The following is a 7,410-nucleotide window of genomic DNA, read 5'->3' as shown; positions in this document are numbered from 1 at the left end:
TTTTTCTTTAGGCTTAGGCCCCCTTTGTACAAAAAAAAAAAAACTAAGTTCTTCTAAGATATAAAGTTTGGATTCTGCAACCTATTTTTCTTTGATTATTAGTTGCAAACCACCTTTTTATTTCCTTAATTTGTGTTTGGTCAACTTGTTTCATTTTTCTTTGGCTTCTCACATGAATCACAAGAGAAGCAATCCAACATCCTCATCTGCATGGCAGTGGATCCTTTTTGCCCTTGGGTTTACACTTCTTTTTTTTTTTTTTCATTAAAAGTACATGTCTTCTTTCTGAAAAGTTAGATTCAAAGAGCATGTTTGCTTTGAATTGACAAAGACGGATCTCTGCCTCTCCATATAGTCTTGTGGAAAACTGGTTTTTTTTTTGTGTTCTCCATAGGCTCTTTCAATCTGAAAGAAATTCTAGAGGTCTCATTAAGGCAAAAAGGTAATTAATGTTTGAGTGTGTGTTTTTCCCTTTTAATTTTTCTCTTATATTATTATAAATTATTTTTTTTTCAATTATTTTCTTGACGTTCAACCACAAATTTCCTAATTGATTTCTTGTCAATTGTAAATTATTTTGCAAAAGATTTTATTAAAGACCCAATTTAAATTTCGCCCCTGGGCCTTCCAAAAGTCAGGGCCGGCCCTGATTAAACTACAGGGACCAAAATGAAAAATTTTCCCAAACTTTAGGGACCAAAACTACAAGTCTCCCAAAAATAAGGCAGAGTGTCAGTTTGGGCTACTATCAATTTGTTCTAAGCTAGCCCAAATGGGCACCATAAAGTTGGAAAGCTAATGGGCCGAGATAGATTTTGATTTTTGGCCCAGCAGACAGAAACCGAATCCAAGTGTGTAGCCCAAGGAATGTGCTCCAAATGGCTGTTCCCACTTCTCAAACACAAATGCATAGTCGTAGGTTCCAACCTCAGCCCAACAAATTCAAAGAGAGTTGATTTGGTCTGAAAGTGGTCCAACAATTTGACAGAAGAATCAAGTAAGAGATCGAAAAAGGTCCAACCAACAAACCCTTAGCCAACGTGTTCATATTACCAGGTAGGCAATCACAGAATTTGGACTTGACTTTGCATTCAAACATATATGATATATATTCGTGAAGACTAAAGAAGATCAAAATTCAAAACAGTCCAAAATCATCTTTGCCACAGTGACATGCTAAATGGAATTCATTAGTTGGTTATAGCTCCACCTTCTTCCTTAAGTGTCAGCTGGCTTGAATTTGTTACTTAATAATATTGTTTGGTGTTACTGCAACTAATTTAATTATTTGAAGTGCTAATTCATTCACACTAATACAGTGGGCAAAATGAGTAGTGCACCTAATATCTCAGAACTACCTGTACCACATTATTTTACTGCAACAATGCTTGTTGAGCTGACTCACTTAATTATAAACTCTATATTTTTTTGGCAAATGGCTAGTTGACATTTTTGCTCTTTTGACTGTTCTGTTCTGACTTTGTTACTTTTTTTGGGTTTAACGAGGAGGGAGGGTTGGTGGTAGAACTCTGTTTCTGACTTGCTAACATTGTTTGGATAGAGGGAGAAAGTGTAAGCAAAATGGGACAGTTTGGTAACTTGAGGTTGAGGGTGTGTCTTCTTTGAAATCAGTTGGGAGTACACAGAATATAAGGTGGAAGTGGCTATCACTCTTTTTGTTTCAAGATTTGTAGGCACTACAAGAGGAACTTAATTCATCTTTTACGGGTAATCAAAGGAAGAAATTTCAGCTCCAAAGTGCAATAATATTTTGTATACAACGGTTGTTGCATGTATACAATTATTCTTTGACATTCAACCCTTCACATATGAAGTAATTATGTGATAAGTTTACAAGAAACAAAAGTGCATATAACAATTTAACTTATTTTTCATCGAAATCTCAAGCAGCTCGAAAATTTTTATTAATCTTTTAACTAAACTATGTGAACGAAATTTTTAATTCATTACATAATTTTCCAAGAAGTCATTATATATTACTTTTATGTAGTTGAACTACATAATTGTCCATAAAGTCATTATTACTTATATTATTGTTTCATCAATTTTGACTCTATATAGTTATAAATCAATGGTACCCAATACCCCTAATCAATCACAAATGGACTGACTAATAACTTGGTCGAATCTAATTTTGTTGACAAAACAATGTAGTTTAATCACTAGAAACCGTACTAATTTTCCAACATTATTGAAAATGAACTTAGTGGGTTTTGTTGAATCAAAAGCATTATGAAACCCCAAACGTAACATCAATAATACGACAAATAGCACACAGTGCAAAGCCAAGAAAATAGTGAAAAGAAATAATAATAACTGTTGTGGGTCTAAAGCCTAGAAAAAAGGATGTTAATCATGGAAAATGGAGAAATAAACTAATATTTTTGGGAAGTAACATAAAGTCATTGAATTTCCAAAAGTAGGGAAAAAATTAAAAAAAAAAAAAGTTAATTAAAGGGAAGTCGTTTTAGGAGGAAGACTTGAGGACTTGATGATGTAGTACTACGATGTGCCATTGAATCTGGTCTAATGGTATCTAATTTTCTTTCCTCGATCGGTATGGTCCTTGGTCATATCACAGGTGTCTTGATCGATCGTAGTCTTAAGCTGTTAGTGCTTTCCATTTCTCTTACACTGTAGTTACAAAACCATTACCATAAAAAATTTCAAAATCTTAATATCTGTCGTCATTATCCTCGTCATTGTCCTCGTAATCATCATCGTTCTCGTTCTGTCCTATACACTTAACACTGTTGGCCTGTTAAATCTAATAGGCTTAATAGCTGTATGGCTTGTTGACCATTGTTGAATTGACTCAAAGCTTCAAACATATATTATACCATTGTATTGGTAGCTATGGTAGTAAAGTAGTAGATTAATATGGAGTATATAGAAACCCGGCCTCCAAGGAAGTTTAAGTGAACCCCATATCCATCTTATGAGAGGAAGATTATACATAATTAACACATATAATACACTTTTGAATTTGTAGCCTGTAAGGATTGAGGTTGTTAATTAGTGTAGGTTTTGCAATGAATTTCACGTCAATTAATGGTTAAGAACCAAACATATGAGTGTGGATTCTAACCCTCTTTACCAATTGTCAATTGTTGCATTTCTGTATAAAATATTATAACTCTCTTCACCAATTGCCAAATGATTTTATATTTATTAACTTAGCTTTTTTACATAATAGACAATATATGTGTTAAGTTGAAGATTGGCTACATATACTTCATATAACTTAATATAAATTATTCACAAGTGACTTAAATTCCACCACACATGAAAGAACATACATCTTGAAAATATAGAACTTCATAATGAAAATTTTAGACCTCTAAGTCACAATAAATAGAAAGTTTATCTAGTTCTAAATTCTAATTCATTTTGGTTAATTAGATGTATTATAATTACAAGTAAAGCTCAATGGACTTAGATGGTCTTCTCTTGCCATCGCCTTTCAATGATATGTTTGAAGCATTAATTGAGTGATTGATTTAACTAATTAAAGTGAATGATATTTTCATAGTACACGTAGGGGTGGTCAATTTGCCACAAGAAAACGTGACCATGGACGTTGAACTAATCGATCTCATCGCATCTCACTATTGTGATTCTTCTCTAACCTCAACAAAGAAATTATCAAAAACCACACTTAATACTCTAACAACATAGCATACGTGAACCAATCGCACATTGACACTAATTAATGACACCACTAGTTCTGCTTGCTCTTCGATCCATGCCAGTTAGGTATAGGGGGTTAAGCATATGGACATTAGCTCTCCACGAATCATAACCATTTGAATGGCCAACTTTTTAATGATCCGTAGCTAAAGACCCATCTAATTTTGATCTTCATCTTCAAGTTGTGTCACCAACCCAAAAGTGGGATTTTAATTTTTATTTTTTTGTTAGTTGGGGAAGGAGAGATCGAACTTGGGTGCATTGTAGATAATTTTAGAGGTGGGTTCAGTTTGGTAACCAAATCGATTGACTACCATCGACTGTCGAACAGCCACCGGCAGAATGGCCAGATTCGCCATTGCCACCACCACTGACAAGGTCGGTTACTGTCTATTTCAGTTTCGGTCAATGGAATTTGGTTTCGAAGAAAAAGAAGGAGAAAGAGAAAGAGGCAGGGAAGGTTCGTCGGTGACTTTGGCAGAGGCACGGGAGCTGCTTGCATGCATGAGAGGAAGGCTCGACGAGGGCAGCAAAGATGGTGGCAGGGAAGAATAGAGTCGGGATTGGCTATTGGCGAGGTAAGCTCAGGCTTCGAAGAACGGAGTTCTGGAGCTCGGGTGGCAACGTGGGCGTTGCCTGCACTTGGGGTAGCACGACCTGCAGGGGAGGAGCCGTTGAGCTTTGACGGTTGTAGGGAAGCTTGACAGCGGGAGAGAATGAGGCAAAGATTGAGAGAGAGGTGCTGGCTGAGTAACCTGCAAAACCAGCCTAGGTTGCTAGTCGTAGGGAAGCCAGCGAGAAAGTGGTGCTGTCGGTGTAGTTTTCAGTTTCGGTATTCCAACGGGTATGTGATATCTCATGATGTTTCCGACTCCGAGTGTAGCTGTGTAGTTCAGTAATCTCACTGATATCGTAAAATCACAAAACACTATCGAACTGATTTGTTTGGTGTCGGTCGGTTGATTGGTATTTCAGTTTTGTCGGGCAAAAAACCCACTCCTAAGTAATTATACAGCCCTTATAACTGGGCTACCCAACAACTACAATCCAAAAATGAGATTTTACAAACAAATCAAAATTATGAAATAGGGCACCGACATGTGTCAAAACATGACTAAATAACCACTCTAGCCTATTGTAAGCCTACATATCTATAGACGATTGATAATTGATAACTGATGATGATTTTAAATCTATAATATTGTTCAATTCACGTTAATAATGTTGAAATTGTATTGTTGGATATGAGCTATAAATATGAAACAAACTCGTACATTGAAAAAGTAATATAATAATTTATATTATACAAGTGGATTTTTTAGGCTAATGACTATTTGATTTAGCGGTGACATTCAATCTCCTTTTTGGTGGATTCCAAATTCAAATTTCACGTTTATACGATAGTTTGATTAACAATAAAAATGAATGGTCCACTACTAATAACATCCAAAAAAATTTAAAACTGGACAAACACACAATACCAAAACGTCATCCATTGAATTCGTATCATATTGGATCTTTTCCGTTGGCCATTAGTGTGAACCCTGACTAAGACATTCAACAATCAAATCAATCATTAATTATCTAATCTAAGCAAGCTTATGATAGACCACCTTTTGCCTAGTGGAGTAACAACACGCTTGTCCAAAATTAATAATGCTGTTAATTAGAGGAAAAGAAGCAATCTATCAATCTAATTATATATATAATTAAATCTCTGAATGTAGAGTTAGAGACCAACATAGTCACGTATACTAACACAAATGGCAGAGACAAGGTAACAAGGGCACATACTTTGTTCGGAAACCCAGCTTTTAAATTTTTAACCTTAAAGGCTTAAAGAGGAATAAGGCGTGCATATAAGGGATGAGACATCGGTGACCCTCTTTTTCTTGGTCGCTTTGGCGGCTTCTTCGTGCTTAGCTTTCATTCTTCCACGTCACATAAGAATACGGTCCGTCCAATATTTATTATTATATATAGGATATAGACTATATAGTTTAAGAGTAGTAGTGCATTTTTCTTGCATGAATTTAAAATAATGCTAGCTAGCTACTAGCTACGTACTGTGCTTAATTCTCATGATATATATAATGTATTTAATTATTTATTTTCATCTGGGTTTTGAGGGTCCATTGGAGTGCGGACCCAGGTGTGAAACAAGTAGTTTGGATAATATTCAGTATTCATGCCAAACAAAACATAAATTAATCTACTAGCTTGGTGTCTCCCTCTCGATCAAGAGTTTAAGACCTCATCACTCTAGCCCTCAATTGGCCAAGTCGTGGACTAAATGTGAGTAGTAATGGTTAGTTAGATATAGATATATATTATGTGGCTATTTTTTGATGGCTTAATTTGATATAGTATTAGAATTCTGATTCCAAGAGGTCGATTCTACAAAGTGGAACTATACCTATATTGAATATATCCACTTCAAATTTTTGAGATATGGTAATTGTCTTGACAATTTTATTCAAAGTGGTCAAAACATCATATATGTTTCATCAAGTAGCTCAAAAGGGCTTGCGGCTGCAAGTGACTCGAACAATCTGGAGAGCAATTACAAACACAAAGTTGACATTAAAAATAGGAAATTCAGCTTGGGCTGATCTGAGGTTGGCATAAAGGCACTGCCAAGCCAATGCTATGCATTTGAGCATTGCTGTGTGAAAAATGCAGTACTATAAGGTCAATCTGGGCATGCCATATATACATACCCCCCTTCCCACCTTCCCCCATGTAAACCGTTATTAAGTGGATTAGCATGTATGATTGGTCTTGTCTGAAAATGAAGTACCATGTTTGGGTTTGACATGCCAAATATGGATGATGTACACGAACTCTGAGTTATTCTACCATACTGATCCATACCAATACCAAAACTTAATCTATCCTCACTCATATTTGTACTCTATATGTACACACTAAAAATGTAATAAATTCACTTTTATTTTCCTTGTTAAAACATAATTTTCGATATACTAAAATGATTCTTCAAATTCGAGAGAGTTATATAAAGGGTATATTTTATGGAACATATTCTCACAATAAAGTGCAATCCACAATACATGGAGTCCATCTCATTGTGAAAAGATGCCCCATCAAATAAGCTCTACTCCATTTGGGTTTAATTTGGTTAATTTTATGGATAATACAAAACTCAGTATTATATACAAGGGAGGTGTTCATGGGTTTTTGAATGGAGGTCATGCAAATTGAGATTCAAGTACGTACCAATCAATCGAATCCCAATGTAATGTGAAATTGGCCCATTCCTTATTTGTTTGTATGGTATAGAATTAAAACACATATAGTGCTTGTTTAATTGAGATATTCTTTTATTCTACTTTTTTTTTTTTTTTCTCTTTCCTTTTGAGAATGTTCAAGCATGCACTATCTGAGATACAATGGATTGGTTCAATTTTCATGGCACACCTTTTTACCTCTTTAAAAGATGTGTACTGTATATTATATATACACGCCCGTCAAACAATCAATAAAATTTGTATACCTAACATAAGTATATATATACTTGATGTGAAGAAAAATACATACGCGTGCCTATGGCTCGATCAGAATAAAAGAGGTCAAAAATAAACTAAGTTGGGTCAAAGACGCTTCAGATTGAGAAGAAAAAGTGATACTGAGAACATGTATATTATACAAATTAATTTATGAAGAAAAAAATGAGAGAGA

This window comes from Dryas octopetala, chromosome 2 (genome assembly GCF_963921425.1).
Source record: "Dryas octopetala chromosome 2, drDryOcto1.1, whole genome shotgun sequence".
Classification (NCBI taxonomy): domain Eukaryota; kingdom Viridiplantae; phylum Streptophyta; class Magnoliopsida; order Rosales; family Rosaceae; genus Dryas; species Dryas octopetala.
Note: the sequence above shows the minus strand (reverse complement) of the source record.